Genomic DNA, 21,028 nt, shown 5'->3' on the forward strand with positions numbered 1-21,028 from the left:
GCAAGGCACCGAACCCCCCCAACCGCTCGGGGCGCCTCACCAAGGGCAGCCCCCTCACTCTGACATCTCTCCACTTTGGCCGTTTGTCACGGAGGGGCTGCTAACTGCAGTGACCTTCATGAAAATGTGAAAATATGAATAGCCCTATCTGTTGGGTTTGTCCCTTCTGGGCTAGTGTAGAAACACTGCATTGCAACATGGCGATCTCCGTAGATCCGCTTCCTGTGTAGCTCTGAACAGCTCATTTTGAAAAAACACAGATTCTTATTTTCAGGTGATAATTCACTGAAGAAAACATACTTACTATTTTTTTCTTTTTTTTTCATTTCTGCTAACATATCACCCTAAATCCTACACTAACCTTGTTTGGTACATTTTATGAGATTTTTTCTCTTAAAAACCTCATATATCATTCAGATAATTCATATATAAACACATATGAGGAAAGGTAAGATCCACTTTAAATCATAGACAGAAGAAAATAACATCTTTTAAAGGTTTTTAAAAATCCTTAAACTAGTGAGATAAACAATTAAAACCCTATCAATTCACTACTCAACCTCAAATTTGCAACTTATTCAAAACATTCAGATGTTTAAGGTACATCTTAACGTGTTATCTGTAATTTTTGTACACTTGAAGGTATTTTTAGACTTTAAAATCAGCTTAATAAATTTTCCATTTAGGTAAAAGTTTAAAGATTTTACATTTTAAGGGAGTGTGAGATGAATCTATTTTAACTGACAGCATGCATGATCCATCTAAAGTCTTAATAAGGCAGGTTCACAGTTTAAAATACCATGCATGAATATCACATGATTAAAGGGATAATGCACCCAAAAATGAAAATTGTAGCTGCAGGCTACAATGAGGCTAGAAACAGAGTTCAAATGACGTTTTTCCAAACAACATTTTATGTCGGGGCTTCAGGACACCTGGATCACTACAGACAAGCAGTATGGAGATATTTTGTGGTTTCAATTATGTGTTTTTGGACATTTGAATCTGGGGTGCCATCAGCCTGCATTAGGTGGAGTTGTGTTACTACCTCCTCTCCCCTGGGATCTCTGCAAGGGATGTGAGGACTCTAAAACTTCACCTGACCCTCCCTCGGCATATGGGTGAGTAGATAATGGCTGAATTTTCATTTTTGGGTGCACTATCCCTTTAAACCAGTTGAACAGCCTGCTGAGTAAAAGAATAAAACACAGCAGATAATGTATAGAAATGTCAACAAAAAGCATCCAAGATGTCAAGCATGCCTAGTTTGCTAACCTAGCTTGGACACATACATTCTTCACACAAACCTGAGTGACGTACCGCTGGTCTTTTGGGTCAGGACCAAACCGATATCTCCAGTTTGCCAGGTGGTAGGTATCCTTCCCCACTGGACCAACTGGGGGATGATCAACATAAAGACCCAGAGAGAAAGAGATCAGACACTGAAGCTGCAGAAACTTCACCTTCATCAACCTTCAGGAAAAAAAAGTTTACAGAGTGAAATATTTTCACACTGAGACAGATTTACACTGACAAGGTTATTTTTTCCATGTGAGGTTCATTTCACCGCACAGGCTCTTGAGAGCTCGGCTGGTGGAGGAAATGCTTTACAGTGTGAGTTTTCCTCCCGTCAATCCTCTGCTTCATAAAGGTATCTCTTATTGTGGCATTGTCACATTGGGTCTACCTCATTGCATTATATTTTTCCCATCACATTGCATCACGTTACCTCGTATTCCTCTGCATTAAATCTTATCATGGCATATTGTAATGCATCACATTTTTCATCACATTTTTCATCAATTTATCCTCTTGTAAAATTAGTTTCAGACTCAGTGTTAGTGTCTGTGTTGTATATATTTCTCTTATTTTCTAACCCTCTATAACAATAGTGAGCACCCACCTTCATGTCATTAAACTGAATCATGATCATTAACACCAGACCGTCACTCCCACACCCTGTAGGCAGTTTAACTCAACACAAGACGGTGTGTCAGAGTTGTATGTTTTCCCTGCAGTTCTTTTCTGCTCTGTTGTTGTCTGTGGAGTATTCAAGCAGCAGTTGAGCTTGTGACTGATGCTACTGGCGCTGTATCTGCTTCGGAACGCTCGCTTCTCATTGGTGTTTTATGTGTGTTCTTGTAGGCGCATGTGTTTGTATATGTGGGTGGTTGAGGGAGTTGCTGCCTTCCTATTATGTGTGTCAGGTCCTTTTCTTCTTTCATGTCAGATGTTATGAGACACTAAAGGAGGTCAAGAGTCAAACGTTTCTCTGGCTCACACACATATTTGCTGTCTCTCTTAATCTCTATCCCAACAGTCATGAAATGCTGGAGATTCCTGAACTCTTCTGGTGACAATAACATTGGAATGTTTTCTGTACTCATTCAGATGAAGCAAATAGGCTGTAACGTGCAACCCCTGCAAGGTCAGATTTTTGGTATGCTATAACTTTTCATGGATTTCATGGAAAAACAAAATATTTACAGCAGGGGGTATAGCTCAGTGGTAGAGCATTTGACTGCAGATCAAGAGGTCCCCAGTTCAAATCTGGGTGCCCCCTATAGTGGCATTACATTTAATTGTCTCTGCACTTGTTTAAAGCACAACCTGTGATCCCTACACTCCAAATGGATCTCTAGTACTCCACCCCCATTTTGTAGCAAAAACGCCTAAAATGACATACCCAAATTAAAATGACTGTAGCTTCTGAACCACTCTGACTACATGCATGCATGAGGTCTTGCCAGAAAGAAAACTCCCTGAAGTTTCTTGTGAGAGTGTCAGAAACACTCTAGGTGATACAGAGACAGAGTAATTGGCCTCTGAAGTCATTAAAAAGTTGAAGATTTTGTCTAAAATAAAATAAAAAATGATTTTCAGGATAAATAACTGTCTGTGGCTTCATCTGAGCAGGTAAATGACACTATGGGGCTGTAGGCACACTATCAATGAACATCTGTTTCAAATTTGAAGAAGACTGCTCAAAGTATGACCATTCTACAGTGTTTTTTCCATTAAAAGATCCAGGCGGAGCTCCAAAAGACAGGTCAGTCACTCTGCTTCAAAACAGTACTATCAGCGATCAAACAACACTCAGCCAGCTTCTGACATTGTAATGATTGAAATCAGGTGTGATTATGATAGCTGATGTTGTTTTTGACACAGAAACACCATAAAATATCACCAAATAAAGCCATATGAAACGTGAAAGTTATGATCCCACTTTCTAGATGGTATATCTCAGCCAAAAATAGTGGTAGGAGTGAAACTCTTACCTTTTATAAACCAGCTAAGTCCCCACTTGCAGCTCCACATAAGATCGCGAGTAATCCTTTAACTTTTCCCGTCGAAAAACGGCATGACATAACTTGTCACCACTCATCGTGATTTTGGACTTTAGGCTGCTCTGGTGCGAAATACATAATAAATAAAAGAAAAACAATGTTATTTTTGAAAAGTCGAGAGCTTCCTGAATCCCGCAATACCAAACATCACATGGTTTGATGACGTAGTGCGCCTGGGAGATACCATTTAACAGAGGAGGAGGGGAGCAAGGACGTCGGCGTCTTGGTGGAGTTAGAGAGGTTAAATGCTGAACTAGAGTCATTGAATGAAGCGCAGAGAAGTTACCTATGCTCTGCAAAGGTCAGAGATCTGAATCATGGGGGAGACCAGGCATGGTTGTAACATTTTGACAATTCTATGTATCTTGGAGCCCTTTCAAGCCGGTGCACTGAAAATATGATACATGTGTACCAGTATGCTATTCAAGGGTGTAGCTGTTACCTTGAAACACAAACAGAAAATGCATGGTCTAGTCTCAGACACATGGAGTGAAATGTAACAGTTCAAGTCATAATCTGGGTTACATATGTCATAGCCTGGGGTGAAACGTAACATTATGAAATAAGGATTATGACAAAAATCTAAGACACTGAAAGCCTTTTAATCAACATTTAAATGACCTTTTAACAATATTGTTGTGTGTATATCAGTCAGTCAATCACAGTAAAAGTTTGCTTGGGGTATATATATAACATTTTTCGCATGTTGTCACAACTAACCCAGATTCTTGTAGCCGTGAACTGGCTTATTTACAGCCAACAGCACAAACAACTTGCATGAAAGAAAGCACACAATTAATGTGTTGAGCTCGATGAATGAAACTACAAGGCAGGCAATACTATCACAAACATAAATAAAGTTAAAAGAAAATACTGTTTTACCTCAGAATTAGTTTCTTTTGTCCTTATAAACTTGTCTGTGTCTGTCACAGGATTCTACTTCCTCACATGAGGCATAAGGACTAAACCAAGCATGTGCAGAGTGAATCAGGTGATTCTGAACTTGTTCCTGATTGGAGAAATTGAAAGTGTTACAACCATCCCCTGCCTCCCCTAGTAGGAGTTGGTGCTCAGAGGGGAGGAGCACATCTGTTTTAACATAAGTCAGGTGACTGTGTCTATGTATTCATATAGTAAAACAGTTAGACTGACTCTAGGATCAATCAATAGGTTTGACAGTTGCCTTTGTGTTGGGGGTATAGCTCAGTGGTAGAGCATTTGACTGCAGATCAAGAGGTCCCCAGTTCAAATCTGGGTGCCCCCTACACTGATGTTAGGTGTAAGCCTTTGTCTGCATTTTTCATCCTTTAAGAGTTGGTCTTTGACTATGTTGTTCAGAGTCTGTGTAGCTGAGCAAAAATGGTTAGCACTGAATCCATTGTAACTTACATGAATTCACACTGACCACAGCAGGTGTGCTCTATTGAATATAAGAATGCACACTTCACCCTTGAGGGCTCATTTCCTCTTCCTTTACTTATGAAAATAAATCTGTTGACATAGATACATCCACTGGATCACACTACAGCACAGAGTCAGAAGTTTCTAACAACATGGCAATAGTAAAAAGGTCTAGCCTGAGTGTCAGACTGAAGCTCCCAGAACCTTCAGTCTGACATGGCTTCCATTGAAGGCGATTTACAAGGGGGAGGGAATTTGATTTTTTCCCTAACCAATCAGTAGAGATCAACGACTCACCCAGAATCTGACGTCATTAGTATCCATGCCTCGGGGGTGCCGAAAACAAGCGTGGTAGAGCATTGCCCATTTAAAATGTCTCCGTCGTCGTGCACGCCCATCTGCATTGCCGTTAAATCCAGTTTAGCAGCTTCCTTAATTTGGTCCTCCATTAACGCGAGTAGTGGCGAAATACCTCGATAGCATCATTAATGTGGTCTGTAGGATCTGTAGCGGTCGCCATTGTTGCTATCCTCACCAGTTACCCACTGGCGTACAGCTTGACATCAGCGTGGCGCTGATTGGCTAATCGCTAGACCCCCTGCGTTCATTGGGCCGTCCAGCGTTTGGACGAGATACATCGCAAATTCATTGAAGTATGCCAGACCAGAGATGCAAGCCTACTCAGTTGAGTGGGCGGGGTCTATGGTCTGGAACCAGGCTAAAAAAGGTCGTAATAATGTATCTTTTAACTGAGGCAGCATTGTACACAATACATCACAACATGGGGACTGAGAATTATTTTCACTATATCAATAATCCGTTGTTTTCAGCCATTTTTAAAATATATTTGTGGTTTGTGTATACATGTCCTTTGTTCATGCCATGGTTAAAATCACTCTACACCTACCCCACGATTTCTGTTCCTACTGCTCCTTTTCATCCCTTTTCATTACCTTTCAGAAAATGTGCACAAATAAGGACAAAATGAGGTACGGACAGAGGCCTTGAGCCTTGAGGCCTAAGGAGAGTTTTTGATTTGTTAAAAAAAGATGTGGTCATACACATGGATTTTAAACATATGGTGGACTCTGACTCAATGCTTTGTTGATACATCAGCATACTCCCTGTACAGAATGTGGGGGTATAGCTCAGTGGTAGAGCATTTGACTGCAGATCAAGAGGTCCCCAGTTCAAATCTGGGTGCCCCCTATGTAGTGAGTTCATGTTTAGTTCAGGCACAGCAGCTCCACTGGTCTGATTAAGCAGTCATCTCCAGAACATGCTGACCACATGGATGCCACTGTGATAGACATGGTTCTAGTTGCTGTTCCTCAAGAATGATACTAAAAACCTGTTACCACCACCACCACCTTTAAAGTCTATAGTGTTTGAATGCATTTGATTCTCAAAGGGATGATTGCTGAGTGGATTACTTCAACTTGGGTAGTTGATTGTGGGTGTTTTACATTCTGTGGATTCATGTGTTGTTAAACCCATAGAGCTAACACAACAAGCCAGTCAACCAATTCAGAGCACATTTTGAGATCAAAGTCACCACTTGCTGAAGCACAGATACAAACATAAGCCACAAACACAAGACAGGGGGCACCCAGATTTGAACTGGGGACCTCTTGATCTGCAGTCAAATGCTCTACCACTGAGCTATACCCCCTTGCCACAAGTGTAAGTATGTGACACCTTGAGAGCTCTGCATCACCCAGCTCAAGTTCCATCAAACTGTTCAAAATGGTACAATGCTATGTTTAATATATTGCATTCAAAGAAAGGTAACACAACATATGTGTTGACATAAAAAGCATCATTTGCGGGCACCCAGAACCAATCCATTCACTCTAGTTCAGTATCAAACCTTGAGTGTGGGGATCACAGGTTGTGCTCGAAACAAGTATGGAGATTGTTTAAATTCAATGCCACCATAGGGGGCACCCAGATTTGAACTGGGGACCTCTTGATCTGCAGTCAAATGCTCTACCACTGAGCTATACCCCCTTGACAGAACCCAGACATGGCATTCATCACTCATTTATTTATGACAGATCAGGATTAATTGTGTGAAAACTTGGGAGCTCAGCATTGTCCAACTCAAGTTCCATCAAACTGTTCAAAATGGTGACATGCTATGTTTGATATATTGCAACCAGTGACACAACAAGCATAATTTGGTGTTACCGAGATCCAATCCATCCAGTCACTGTAGACCTGTAGATTAACTATGTGACACCTTGAGAGCTCTGCATTGTCTAGCTCAAGTTCCATCAAACTGTTCAAAATGGTGCCATGCTATGATTGATATATTGCGACCAAAGAAAACACAATATCTGTGTTGACATAACAAGCATCATTTGGAGGCACCCAGATCCAATCCATCCGATCTAGTTAGGCATCAAATCTTGAGTGTGGGGATCACAGGTTGCACTTGAAACAAGTGGAGAGATTATTAAAGGTTGATGTGATTATAGGGGGCACCCAGATTTGAACTGGGGACCTCTTGATCTGCAGTCAAATGCTCTACCACTGAGCTATACCCCCCTTGGCAGAAGCTGGACATGGCATTCATCACTCATTTATTTACAATAACCTAGGGTAATTATGTGACATCTCGAGAGCTCTGCATTGTCCAACTCAAGTTCCATCAAACTTCAAAATGGGGCCATGCATTGTCAAATGGCATTCATGTGGTCAGGATGTTCTGGACATGACTGCTTTCATGTGGTCAGGATGTTCTGGACATGACTGCTTTCATGTGGTCAGGATGTTCTGGAGATGACTGCTTAATCAGATGAGTGGAGCTGCTGTGCCTGAACTAAACATGAAATCACTACATAGGGGGCACCCAGATTTGAACTGGGGACCTCTTGATCTGCAGTCAAATGCTCTACCACTGAGCTATACCCCCTTGTTGTAGTTGTATAAATGGCATCAAACTGTTCCAAATGGTGCCATGCTGTGATTGATATATTGCAACCAAAGAAAGGTAACACAAAATCTATGTTGACATAACAAGCATCACTTGAGGGCACCCAGATCCAGTCCATCTGATCCAATAGACCTCTGCATTGTCCAGCTCAAGTTCCATCAAACTGTTCAAAATGGTGCCATGCTATGATTGATATATTGTAACCAAAGGTAAGACAGCAAGCATCATTTGGGGGTACCCAGATGCAATCCATCCAATCACTGTAGTTCAGAATCAAGTCTTGAATATGGAGATCACAGGTTGTGCTTGAAACAAGTGGAGAGATTATTAAAGGTTGATGTGATTATAGGGGGCACCCAGATTTGAACTGGGGACCTCTTGATCTGCAGTCAAATGCTCTACCACTGAGCTATACCCCCTTGTCATAGTTGTATAATGCTATGATTGATATATTGCAACCAAAGAAAGGTAAAACAATATCTGTGTTGACATAACAAGCATCATTTGGGGGCACCCAGATCCAATCCATCTGATCCAATACACAATCCATTCACTCTAGTTCAGTATCAAATCTTGAGTGTGGGGATCACAGGTTGTGCTTGAAATAAGTGAAGAGATAATTTAAATTCAATGCCACCATAGGGAGCACCCAGATTTGAACTGGGGACCGCTTCAGCAACTGACAGCAGGTAGTGTCATTCACAGCCACTGACAGCAGTTAGAACCATGTCTATCACAGTGGCATCCATTGTCAAATGGCATTCATGTGGTTAGGATGTTCTGGACATGACTGCTTTCATGTGGTCAGCATGTTCTGGACATGACTGCTTAATCAGATGAGTGGAGCTGCTGTGCCTGAACTAAACATGAAATCACTACACAGGGGGCACCCAGATTTGAACTGGGGACCTCTTGATCTGCAGCAGGCATCATTTGGGGGTGCCCAGATCCAATCCATCCAATCACTGTAGTTCAGAATCAAATCTTGAATGTGGGGATCACAGATTGTGTGTGAAACAAGTGAAGAGATAATTTAAATTCAGTGCCACCATAGGGGGCACCCAGATTTGAACTGGGGACCTCTTGATCTGCAGTCAAATGCTCTACCACTGAGCTATACCCCCTTGTCATAGCTGTGTAAATGGCATTCAGCACTCATTTAATTTATTATAGATCTGGATTAATTGTGTGACTGAAGTTCCATTAAACTTTTCCAAATGGTGCCATGCTATGATTGATGTATTGCAACCAAAGAAAGGTAACACAATATCTGTGTTGACATAACAAGCATCATTTGGGGCCATGCATTGTCAGATGGCATTCATGTGGTCAGCATGTTCTGGAGATGACTGCTTAATCAGACCAGTGGAGCTGCTGTGCCTGAACTAAACATGAAATCACCACATAGGGGACACCCAGATTTGAACTGGGGACCTCTTGATCTGCAGTCAAATGCTCTACCACTGAGCTATACTCCCTTGTTGTAGTTGCATTCAGATTCATTCAGTCATGAATGTGAAAGTCGTGCATTTACATACATAAAAGTAGCACGCCTGTGCAAATGTATGCATTTGGACTCTGCTTGTTGATTCCACTGGGTTTAAGCGTACAAGAGCAACCAGTTGCGCTACATTTTCATGCGTGAAACTGTTTATGCATCAGACACACATAGGTTGTTACTTTAATCATCTTAGTTGAACTTCTGTGCTTTATCTATGATCAATGCTGCGCTGATCAATAACTTTGACAATTTCTCCACACAAGTGGTAGAGTATTTGATGATAGGTCAAGAGGTCTTAAATTCAACTTAAGGTATTCCCTGTGGTGGAAGTGTCATCCTGTTTGTAAGAATGTGTCTCCTTTAATCGTGTTTGCTTAAACTGGGCTAACTGAGATAGTGTTTGTAACATGCTGAGCATACATATCAAATGAATGTCACTGCGTTCTTCTCCTCTCTGCAATGACACTGAAGTGCATTTGCAGACATATTTTAAACTGTTTGGTTTTGCATGTTTGATACTCAAGAGTAGAATGTGGATAGATCGCTTCAACTAGTTGTACAGGATAGTTTATGCCTCATTCGACGTGGGTGTTTCACTTTGGCTTTTAGCAGGAGCTCTCCATGCTGTCTGTGTATTCAGTGTGCTTTTCAGCCGGGGGCCCGTGAGCACAGCTGTCCCTGTCAGCCTAGTTTGAAAGTCAAGCTTCAATGTGGGTATCAAAGCTGTCACTTCCTGACCACCAAAAGAGCTTTGTAACAACAAAGGATTGCTAGGGGGCACCCAGATTTGAACTGGGGACCTCTTGATCTGCAGTCAAATGCTCTACCACTGAGCTACACCCCCAATACACAGCATTGGAGCACTGATGAGATTTAGTAAAACACAAGCTGCTTGGCTCAACTACTCCCAGTTCAATTCACATGCTTCAACATTGGGAGGGTTTACACTTTGATAAAAAGATCAAAGTAGTCACACAACAAGATCAGATTGGGACCACTTGCTCTACCACTGAGCCATAGACCCTGATATGGAAGGAAATAGAGTTTGATACCTTTCACAACCAATTTATCCAGCAATGGAGTACTTGCTTAGCAGTTTTATACTTTAATATGATAAAAATGCCCTCTGTGGTGGCCCAGTGTTCAGGAAAACAGGTAAACCCTTAAATGGACTTTAACTCTATTGTTGTCCAGCCTGTTTATGAAACAGACTGGACCTGGTTCAATTTGTCAAGCTCGTTCAAAAGAGCCTTTTCACAATAAGATACACCTTTATAAAACAGTTATTTTAGGATTGACAGAAGGAAACCTCAAACAATCCAGATGGGATTTAAATGTACAGCCTTCAGACTGAAAAGCACCTGCTCCACCAGTTCTCAGGAGTCTGTGAGGCAAACTGAGTCTCACGCAGAGAGGAAATTAACTTTGTCAGTGTGAACCTGTTTCAGTCTGTACATTCTGTTTCTCTGCAGGTTGAATAAGGTGAAGTTTCTTCAGCTTCAGGCAGATCTTCTTTTTCTCTTTGGTTCTTAATCATTGCCTGGTGATAATCCAGTGGGGAAGGACACCGCTTTGCAAACTGTAGGCATGGGTTCAGTCCTGACTCAAAGGATCTGATGTGTATGTGTCTGCTCAAAAACAAACACGTCAATCTCACCTTGCAAATATCCAAATTTCAATTTGCAAATGTTCATCTACCAACAAGAGTCCAACAGAGTGCATGTAAGTCCATGTGAGGCCAGGTGATTGAGCTAGCTAGCTTTATGGGCATTAGGCTGCGTTTTTTATTTTTTCTTCACTTTCTGCAGTGTTTTTAGTCTGCAGGCTGTTCAACTGACTGCATGTGATAGAGGAGTAGAATCATGTGACTTTATGGTTTGTAAATGTAAGAATAAAATGTGAACAGGTAAGTTATAAAAAAATCCACCACCTGTACAGTTGTCATGAATGTTGAAATTAGCTACAGAGGCCAAAAGTCTTTTTTTGTACCACGCTATAAACATGTTTATTTCTGCTGTTAAGTTGGACATTTTCGCCAGCCTCAAGCAGCCATTTGATGAGCCGCAGTTTTTGGCACTTCCGCATTGGCTTCATTTTTCAACCTCAGAGGATGCCTCTTGCCTGCATACTACATACTGTACAGTAAACTTGGTGTATTAATGCTTTTATTGGATCATCTGGGTACGTTTTATCCCTTAAAATGTGGAACCTTACTTCCATCTTAATTCAAAAGTGGATTTAAGTAAGTTTGAAATGCCATAAAATGTACATCCAATTTGGATGAGGCAGAGGCAGAGACAACCAACAGGCTTAACCCAAAAACCAAGAAAGGAACACTGGGAAACATATGGCTGGAACGCTAGACACACAAGGAGTTAAGACGAACTGACGCTAAAGCCTAGTTCACATTACACGATTTTCACCGCAATTTTGACATCGCAGAGAGCCACCTTGGGTCGGAGGTGAGTCGGCGGATAGTCTGTCATGAGGAGTCCTCATGTGTGAACAAGCCTACAAGCAAGTCGCCCCTTTGTCTGTGACTGGGACTGGATATCTGGCATGCTAGAAAACTGGAGAAGGCTGACACGACTGACAAGGAGCATCAGCCAATGAGAGGCGGGATACGTCCCACGTCAGCACGCAGGAGGACGGAAGAAATGTGAGGAGGACAAGCTGCAGGGTTGCCACTTGCCAGGTCCGCTTATTAGCCGCGACTTTGGGCTTGTTTCTAAAGTGGAGTTGCTTATTTGGGCTTGTCACCTTTCTCTATATATGCGTCTAATAAGTTATTTAAATGCATGATAGTATGTCAGACTGCAGTGGCTTCTTTTGGGCTTGTTTCCATAGCCCTGGTTGCTTGTTTCTCTCCCAAGATCTGGCAACACGCCAGTCAGCAAGCAACAACAACAATGGCGGCGTCCACAGGCTCACGGGGAGCGCGTTGTGTTTGGACCCAGGATAATAAAGAATATCCGTGCCTTTAGGATATGTCGTCTCCAAGTTTGGTGACGTCGCCATGTTATTTGGGGCTCTGTCGCGAGGGCTTGGTGGAGAAATCTTGTGGTGTGCACACACAGGTCGTAACGTACTTGGTGAGACTCCCGCTGACAGAAACACACGTCACCAGGTATGAACATTCAAAAGATTACGATAGTCTGCGTGACGCGAAATCAGGGTGAAAATCATGTAATGTGAACTAGACTTAAGAGGAATCAAGAGACACAGGTGAGGCTAATCAGGGCGGGACAGACAATCAGACACAGGTGAAGTCATCAAAAGGGAGGGAAAACATTCAGATGCAGGAAGTGATGTGATCTGAAATGAGAAGAGATGTGAGTTTTAAAGTATAACAGGAAACAACATGAAAGAATGAAATAAAAAACATAAGAAACTTAAGCTGTGACAATTTGTACCTTAAGGGCCTGAATTCTTCAATTAAGATGCAAATTGCAAAAGGGTGATTAATGGATTGATATATATAAGATGGTTTTAATTGCTCACCTCCATAGTGTAAGGTGACTTTAGCAGTGTCTTCTGTCTTTTATTTTGAGCTGAGCTCATCTTTCTTCATATGGGTTTATTTGTAGATTATCTGAATGCCACAAAAATGCCCTCTTGGATGCTCCTATGATAGTTAAAATATGATAAAGTGTCCTCTGTGTGCCATATGGGCTGCCTTCCATGCTACTTAACTCTGCACACCGGTGCTCCACTGCATGCAGCTGGTGCCCTTTTTATTGTTTTACGCCCCTGCCCCTCAGACAACCTGAGTGTGCCAGTGGATGATGGTGACGTGGACCCGTGCTGCTGGGTCTCCTGTGCTGGAAATTGTGCATACTCATGCCGCAGTCAGGTGCTGTGGATAACAGTGTCCTTTAAATGGCACATATATGTCAGTACAGATGAAGGTGATGTTGTCCAGTCATGCTGTCATGTGTTTATCACTAATCCAGTCATGCTACTGCACAGGTCCATATAAAGTCATAACAACCGCATCCGCTGTTGCCACAGTAATGAGGAAAAAATGTCTGCTGCATTTCTTCCTGTTTTTTCCCGTGGCCAAAAGGTCCAATTCCCACATGACCTGGACAGGGGGAAACCGGACACACACACACACACACACACACACACACACCCACACACACATACACATACTGTAGCTCAGTACGGCACATAAAGTCTAGACGTTTCCTGCTATTCCAGGGTGCAGGGTATCCTTTCACTTTGAAATGATTACATCCAGCGTGTAGTATAAATCCAATGTGTCTGAAAAATACTAGAGGGCTTTAAACTTAATGGTATTTATATGTCAACATCAAGTTTTCGTAGTGATTAAATTTCACAATTCAAGATATTCAGCTGCTTATAAGATTATATCTTCATGGCCATTATTTGTTTCCATAAAAACACACCTGCCTGTATTGTGTGTTTTCCATGTAACCATATTTTAGTTTATCACATATAAAAGAGCTTTCATTTGTAATATTATACATGACGTACGTTTCTTAATGTAACTGAAAAATGAGCAAATTTAAAATGTGTCAGAGGGAGACAATGAGGACAAACTGAGAATCTTTGTACATTATTCTTTTTCACAATGTACAAATTGACCTAGCTTTGTTTCCCCTGAATTCATCACCAACACAACGTACCTTGTGAATGTGAAGCATTTTCAGCGGGTGTTTCCTAAATGTTGTTTCTCAGAACTTAATGAACTGGCAAGGAATGTATTTTCATAACAGTGCCTGCGTTAACATATAACCATAATGTAGTTTTTCAACATACCAACAAAAACTAACACACTAAATGACACAGAACCAATGGTCACCTGAAAGGGAGATAATAGACTGGTATATATGATGTACATGTATGTTTCAGAAGGTATTAGTGTCCTGTGTATGTGATAGTATGAATGCTGTTTAAGGCTGTTTGCTCATAACTGTCCAGTCATCTAATGTCTGAAATCTTTCTGTCTTTCTTTGTGTGGCAGCAGCATGACTACACAGGATATCCCCACAGCTTATTGTGGACAGTTTAGTGGATTGTATAATAGTTTTTCTGTTTTCAAAGGAGAGGGAAGCCCTATTGCAGTATAAGAATCCAATTTGTATTTTTATTTTTTGAGTAAGATGCTCCATATGAGTTTTGTATGATAATTTGCTGTCTAACCAGATTTTGAGATATTTATGGTGCTGAACTGTTTCAGTTACGTCACCATGTAAGGTGCAGATGGAACTATGGGTGCTTACGGATCATGCTTTTGTGAAATGAACACATTTGGTCCTTTGGAGTTTAGAACCAGTTTTAAGTTTGACAGAGATGTCTGTAAAAGCAGTGTGTAAGCGGGAGAATGCTTGGTTTGCAGTGGAGCCAACAGTATACAGGATGGTATCATCAGCATAAAAGCAGTCCAGTGTGGGGATAAACATAAACTGAAAGTGATTAAAAAAGTGATCATTAACAAGGTCAGCAGACTCAAACCGCATCAACTAAGGCTAGCAAGCCCGTAACTTTGTGCCTCTCCCTACGTGTTGCGTTAGATGTGAGACATTTGCCTGGACTTACCTGGGTGAGTGTAACCTCTACTGTCAGGAGAGGTGTGTGGTCGACTCTCCACCAGGCCACCGCTCTCGCTCCTCACGACCAGCTCACTCGGACCAGATGATTCCACTGGACACCCTTTGGGTGCCGTTTCGCCAGGCCCGACAGCTGACCAGCTCGCTCTTCTTCGTGGTTGTTCAGCTTGAATATGTATTTACATAGATAATTTGTGGTGGCGTGTCAAATGCTTTCTCAGTCTCTTTTGTCTTCACAATGTCTTGCCTCTGATGTCTCCCTTGTGGCATGCCCGCTCAGCTCACAGGCCTCTCCAGCTCTCCCTCCACATGCGGCTAATAGCAGCTGATGAGTCAGTACCACCATACAATACCATCCTACTACCTGCTTAAACCACACCCACAAGACATTTGTTAAACTACCAATAAAGATATCATAACAATTATAATAGTACAGCCCGTTCTCAGAGTGTCAAATCTTGTTACTTCGTCACGCCCCTCAGTGTGTGATATCGATGCCAAACGTACCCTTTAGCATCTTCATGAGACGCACTGGGCTTTCAACTAACTTATTTTAACAAAAAAACCCTAATTTTTTTCCAAACCTAACCAAAGAATCCTGTTGTCTAAAGGCCCGAACATACTCGGGCGGAACGTACACGGAACGGACTCCGCGGAGGTCCGCACGGACTCAAAGCAGACGTCCGCAAGCCCTGTGCATGCAAAGCTCAGATTTTACGCCGGCGCGGACTCCGCTCCGCGCACCAGTGACTGCTCGGCATGTATTTTTCACATCGCGGGGATTTTTCACGGGCATTTTTACAGGAAACTACAACGCGGAAGTGTGCTCGACTATGAAAGCCCGAATGACTGCGGACATTCCTCGTGGAGTCCATTCCGCATACGCTCTGCCCGAGTATGTTCGGGCCTTAAATCTAACAGCGACAGTTTCAGAATGTTTTCAGCTGTGTGTCACATTGGTTGCCCTGTGCATCACTATGCGAGGCCGAGGGGTGTGACAAAGCTTAGGTATCTGACACCCTGGGATTGAAAACTGGTTGATTAGTGTACTGAAATGAATGGAAACCAAAGGCTACTTAAAGATAGGAAATCTAAATCTAATTGGCAGGCAGTAATGTAAAGTATATGTGACTTGAAGTTGATGGGCTTTATGTAAAGTTGTTGATATGTCTAACCTTTACGCACTGATTGTACTATGAAACTAAGGTGTATGAGTCCGGGTTGCCTGTCTGGATGTGGGAGTGTATCTGAAAGGCAGCGTGTACTCTCAGTCAGCTCTTCCTGTATAAATAAAAGGCGGCCCTCAGTGTTTCACACTCCTGAACTCGGTGACGGCCATGTTCCACAGCTGCTCCACGCTCGCTGCCTCATTGTGCTGTTTGTATATTTAGCTGCTCCGTTGCACTTCCTCTGCTGTTGACGCTGGGAAAACACACAACAATACAGCCGTGATTCTGCCCACCCTCCCTCTCCTTTCCTCCCCCCTCAGCATCCTCCCCCCGTCCTCCCTCACGCCTTTCCCTGACTCAATGTTCCCTCATTCGTACTCCATCTCATCAAAGCGTTCTTTGAGAAAGAAACTGTGAAGTGATTCACAGAGCCACAACAATGCCAATGGGCAGCCATGTTTTTCCGCATCACACATAGTATTTAATTAACAACAGTTCAATACAATATGAGGGCCGAAAATGGAAGAAGACGCTGGAAAATCTAAATCAAGACCTGGGAGGGAAACACCGCCAGATATTACTCATATACACAATTTGGCACAGATGCATGTTTGAACTTTACCCTTCTTGGTTCCATTGTAATTACTCCATTGTTTACCTCAAGTCATTTTTGCACTGCTCATATTAGCTGGTAAATTCCAAAGCTCACTTTATTTTTGAAACTGTTCATATACTTGGGGATACACATGCTCAGAACACTGACTGATGTTGGATCAGTGAGTTTTAACTTCACACACTCTCTCCAGGACGACCCATATGGGACTGATCGGACCCCTGCCAGGGATGTACTCCAAGTAAAACTTTTTTTATCCAAGTTTACCCAACTTACTCTTATATAACTTTGTGACATAAATTTTCAGAGATGGATATGTAATTACTGATGTCTCCCTTCAATAAATCAGTCAGTTTCATCCTTTGCTGATGTGACGACGATAAAGTTCCTCCCTGACAACAGCTGCAAGTCAAGACAATGCAGAATGAAATTGTATTTTCTTTGCCCAGCTATTCATTTCATCATACGATTACGTTTCCTTCATGAATTTATTACCCTTTCTCTGTAAAGGCCAACTGTATCTCAGACACCGCCTATTCAGTGTTTGTGTCTCCAAACACTGAATCGACGGGGGTGTCTGCATTTTGCAGCTGGTAATCATGAAAGAATTTCATTAGTCTGACTTTCAGTGAGAGATGTGTGGTGTCTTGTGATCGTCTAAATGCTGTTTCAGACTGCCTGCAAGAATGAAGTGAATGCATGATTTTGTTTTAATTTGAAAAATGTTGAATTTTGGCACCATAACTCTAGGTCTAAATGACACTGCTGTCTGAACATATCAGCAGCAACAGCTTTCAAAATAAATGAACTGCATACAGCTGCAAAGATCAGTTGATTAGTCAAGTGACAGAAAATTACTTGGCAACTACAACTACAACAGTTATTTTGATAATCAAATAATTGTTTAGTAATTTTTTAAGGCAAAGAAGCCAGACATTTCCTGGTTTGTTATGTATTTCTTTGTCATACATGATGATAAACTGAATAGCTTTGGATTTTTGGACTGTTGGTTGGATAAAGCTTACTATCTGAAAACGTCACCTTTGTCTCTGCAGAATTACATGGGGCATGTTTGACTATCTTCTGGCATTTCATCGCCCAAACAAGAAACTCATGAGCTGAAAGCATACATTTTATGTTTCTTGAAGTAGTCCCGTTGCAAATAACAGCATCTTTATTCGTCAGTCCATCATTTGGTAGAAACTTTATGTCCAAAGTGAGTTACAATCGGTGCATTCACCTTCAGAGAAACAAGAGCTAGATGTCAAAAAAAGATATATATAAGTGCAGAACATTTCACTAGATTTTATTTGTTTCATAAGTACAATTTTAAGAGATTAGCGACATGCAATTAGCCGTGCAACTGGCTGACAAAACTGTCTAAGGTGTAGCCCAGTGGTTTTCAAGCTTTTTGTGCCCAAGGCACACCAAAGGGCAAGCCAGAATGTCAAGGCACACCTGTATCTTTATCTTTGCACAATAGCTTCTATAACGTGTTATCACTCTTATCACAACATAAGAAAATAAAAATAGGAAAAAATAAGACAAGATAACAATCTTTTGTGATACTGTCCACTGACAGTTCTTCTCTTGGTGGTAGGTCGTCTTCGTTGGTGTTTTGTTGTAATTTGCTACATAATATACAGCAATCATTGTCCCACTCACAGCTTTCTCCTTTTAATTGATATACATTCTTACACTGGCTGCCAATCAGGGCTTTTGATGCGTGACACGCTTATAATTCCCATACGCAAATGGCGAATAGTAGGTTCCCTGTGAAGGTTTTTTTAAATCAAATTAAATTAAATTAAATTAAATTAAATTAAATTAAATTACATTTTTAGCCTCTTTATTGGGAAATGGGCATGCACAACACACTAATACAGTCAAAAATTCATCAGTAACTTATCAGTAACCCAGTTGAATATTGCAATAATAAAATGTGGTTATCACAAAATCCCATGGCACACCTGGACTGACATTGCGGCATATCATTTGAGAAACGCTGGTGTAGCTTACCCCACCTCATGCCCAGTATCAGTTAAGGTCAGCTCCAAACACCCACGACCCTCAAAGGATAAGCAGTGACAGATAATGGATGGATAGAGGAAGCTCAGTTTAAAAATAGTAAAAAAAAGATTACATATGTTTTTTTTTAAACTTACAATGGCCCTAATACACTATTGTAAATGATAATGCTTTTGCTATTTAGATTTATTTTTTGCATGTTAGGTGTTGTTTGTGACATGATCATTTGTTGCAGGAGAAGGTTTCCCCATGTTTTGTTTCATCATGACATCACTGGCTTCAAACGTTACCCTACTTGGCTGTGTAAACACAAGTAGACAACATGATAACTGTTTCCTGCCAAAGTGGTTGGAAGAGTGTAAATAAACCTAACAGCTAAAACCAAAGGTCCTCTGCTATTGATCCTGAGGGATTTATCAGGGATAATCTTCGTTGGAGAATCCACTACAGATCTAATATGCCCTGATTTAGACAGACTGACTAGACGGCAGCAGAATCGTGTGCTGAGCTTGTGACCTGCGTTTGAACTGTGGTGGGAGTGCAGCGGCTGTTTGCTTCATCCTGCAACTGGCTGTGGTGACAGAGGAAGTTGGCAAGAGGAGAGGAGGAAAGATACTCACTCTATTAATTAGATCAGGATATTGGACAGGAAGTTAATTAACACTCTCACACACATGCCCAGTGAGGTTCAAAAAGGGAAGTGGTGAAGTGAGAGGAGAGTGAAAAAAAGAGGAGACAAAACAGAATAAGTGGAATGTAAACGAATGGAAAGACGCAGCCTTCAAAGGAACTACAACAGACAGATAGTCTGACTTGAAGAACCCCAATATAAGCAGCTCTTAACCTCTTTTAACTAAATGGGACCGTCTGAAACCTCCTTTGATTACATCTGTACTGGTCGTCTGGTCAGAGGAAAAATGTGTCTTTGTTGTTCTAAACTCATTACAGCCTCTGAAATAAGGTGAGTCTGAACCACATGAAAACCACATTTATCTGTCCCATCTTAACACACTTACGAAGGGTGTGTCCACATACTGTAAGGCTGGGTTCACTGTGTAAAAGCTCCTTTTTCTCTCTGTTTAAGCCCTCATTTTCTTATTTTAGAAAATTTAAAGGTCGAAAAATCCGTCCCTCAGTGGGTACTTTGATTTAAAGCTTGTGAGTTTGCAAACACAAATACAAACAATTCCTTCACAAACACAAATATACAAAAAAAAGTTGATCATGTATGAAAACAGCTAAAATACACAGTGATAATCTGTAGGTGGTCAAAATATCCAACACCACATTATGTCAAAAATGCAAAATTTGTGTATTTATCAAGCTATACAGGGTTAACCGACCATCACTTGTACTACAAATGCTCTTGAGACATTTGAAAACACTGCTGACCCCATTTCAGTTTGAAAACTCTTGGGTTGCATTTTAGTCTGAACCGCCGACACAGAGACTTTTGAAAACAATGACACAGAAACCCATGTCCGTTACCTGACCTGTTAAAGGATAACTTTGGTATTTTTCAACCTGGGCCCTATTTCCCCATGTGTATGTGTGCGTATGAGTCATAGGTACAACTCGTTTTAAAATTGGTTCAGTATTGAGGGAGGCGGATTCAGCCGGCAGCTGCGAAACGAGCTAAAACGGTAACGGGGGCAAATGCGTCCCGTATAAGTTTGCGCATTAAAAGTTCTTTTTTTCGCCACTGACTGGTTCAGATCGCCAGTGTTATCTCTGTAAATAGCATACTAAGCATTTCCCTTACCTCTGGGCTGTGTGACATCGTCTCGCAAGAGCTTTGCTCGTTGCCAGAAGAAAACAGAGCCATGCTGAGCACCACTCAGAGTGGCGCTGGTTGTCCCGGAGTACAGATGAGAGTTTTACTGCATCGATTGAAAACAATTTGTGCTTATCCGAATTGCAAGAACAGGATGTCGCGCAACACCCCGTACAGCTTTCACAGGCTGCCTTTGTCGGATGGCGAGATGCTGAAGTTGTGGCTAGTTGTGCTACAAATGGACGCTAACTGTCCAGACACTGCGCCTTGCAGACCACCGGGTCTGCAGTGCTCACTTCTCCCAAGATGACTACTGTGAGGTGAAGAAGAGAAGACATCCAATCCGGAAACACCTCTTCCTCAAGAAAACAGCTGTCCCACGAGTAGAGAGAGCTACAGACACAGAGGAGCAAAGCTCTCGCGAGATGATGTCACACAGCCCAGAGGTAAGGGAAATGCTTAGTATGCTATTTACAGAGATAGCACTGGCGATCTGAACGGTCCGTGGCGGAAAAAAGCACTTTTCATGCGCAAACTTATACGGGACGCATTTGCCCCCGTTACCGTTTTAGCTCGTTTCGCGGCTGCCGGCTGCATCCGCCTCCTTCAATACTGAACCAATTTTACACATGGGGAAATAGGGCCCAGGTTGAAAAATACCAAAGTTATCCTTTAAGTTAT

The 21,028-nt window shown here is 41.8% G+C and overlaps 11 non-coding genes across 11 annotated transcripts; 3 read left to right on the top strand and 8 right to left on the bottom strand.

Moving 5' to 3' along the window:
- Positions 1-2,491: 2,491 nt before the first annotated feature.
- On the top strand, positions 2,492-2,563 carry trnac-gca (transfer RNA cysteine (anticodon GCA)). Its single transcript has one exon. It is a non-coding gene; the product is annotated as a tRNA-Cys (tRNA).
- Positions 2,564-4,539: 1,976 nt separating this feature from the next.
- On the top strand, positions 4,540-4,611 carry trnac-gca (transfer RNA cysteine (anticodon GCA)). Its single transcript has one exon. It is a non-coding gene; the product is annotated as a tRNA-Cys (tRNA).
- Positions 4,612-5,885: 1,274 nt separating this feature from the next.
- trnac-gca (transfer RNA cysteine (anticodon GCA)) lies at positions 5,886-5,957 on the top strand. The gene has a single exon. It is a non-coding gene; the product is annotated as a tRNA-Cys (tRNA).
- A 391-nt stretch (positions 5,958-6,348) lies between these two features.
- Positions 6,349-6,420, bottom strand: trnac-gca (transfer RNA cysteine (anticodon GCA)). Its single transcript has one exon. It is a non-coding gene; the product is annotated as a tRNA-Cys (tRNA).
- A 266-nt stretch (positions 6,421-6,686) lies between these two features.
- trnac-gca (transfer RNA cysteine (anticodon GCA)) lies at positions 6,687-6,758 on the bottom strand. The gene has a single exon. It is a non-coding gene; the product is annotated as a tRNA-Cys (tRNA).
- Positions 6,759-7,226: 468 nt separating this feature from the next.
- trnac-gca (transfer RNA cysteine (anticodon GCA)) lies at positions 7,227-7,298 on the bottom strand. Its single transcript has one exon. It is a non-coding gene; the product is annotated as a tRNA-Cys (tRNA).
- Positions 7,299-7,593: 295 nt separating this feature from the next.
- On the bottom strand, positions 7,594-7,665 carry trnac-gca (transfer RNA cysteine (anticodon GCA)). The gene has a single exon. It is a non-coding gene; the product is annotated as a tRNA-Cys (tRNA).
- Positions 7,666-8,033: 368 nt separating this feature from the next.
- Positions 8,034-8,105, bottom strand: trnac-gca (transfer RNA cysteine (anticodon GCA)). Its single transcript has one exon. It is a non-coding gene; the product is annotated as a tRNA-Cys (tRNA).
- Positions 8,106-8,738: 633 nt separating this feature from the next.
- On the bottom strand, positions 8,739-8,810 carry trnac-gca (transfer RNA cysteine (anticodon GCA)). The gene has a single exon. It is a non-coding gene; the product is annotated as a tRNA-Cys (tRNA).
- Positions 8,811-9,092: 282 nt separating this feature from the next.
- trnac-gca (transfer RNA cysteine (anticodon GCA)) lies at positions 9,093-9,164 on the bottom strand. Its single transcript has one exon. It is a non-coding gene; the product is annotated as a tRNA-Cys (tRNA).
- Positions 9,165-9,959: 795 nt separating this feature from the next.
- trnac-gca (transfer RNA cysteine (anticodon GCA)) lies at positions 9,960-10,031 on the bottom strand. The gene has a single exon. It is a non-coding gene; the product is annotated as a tRNA-Cys (tRNA).
- Between the last annotated feature and the right edge of the window lie 10,997 nt (positions 10,032-21,028).

Source organism: Epinephelus fuscoguttatus, linkage group LG3 (assembly GCF_011397635.1).
Source record: "Epinephelus fuscoguttatus linkage group LG3, E.fuscoguttatus.final_Chr_v1".
In the NCBI taxonomy this organism is placed as follows: domain Eukaryota; kingdom Metazoa; phylum Chordata; class Actinopteri; order Perciformes; family Serranidae; genus Epinephelus; species Epinephelus fuscoguttatus.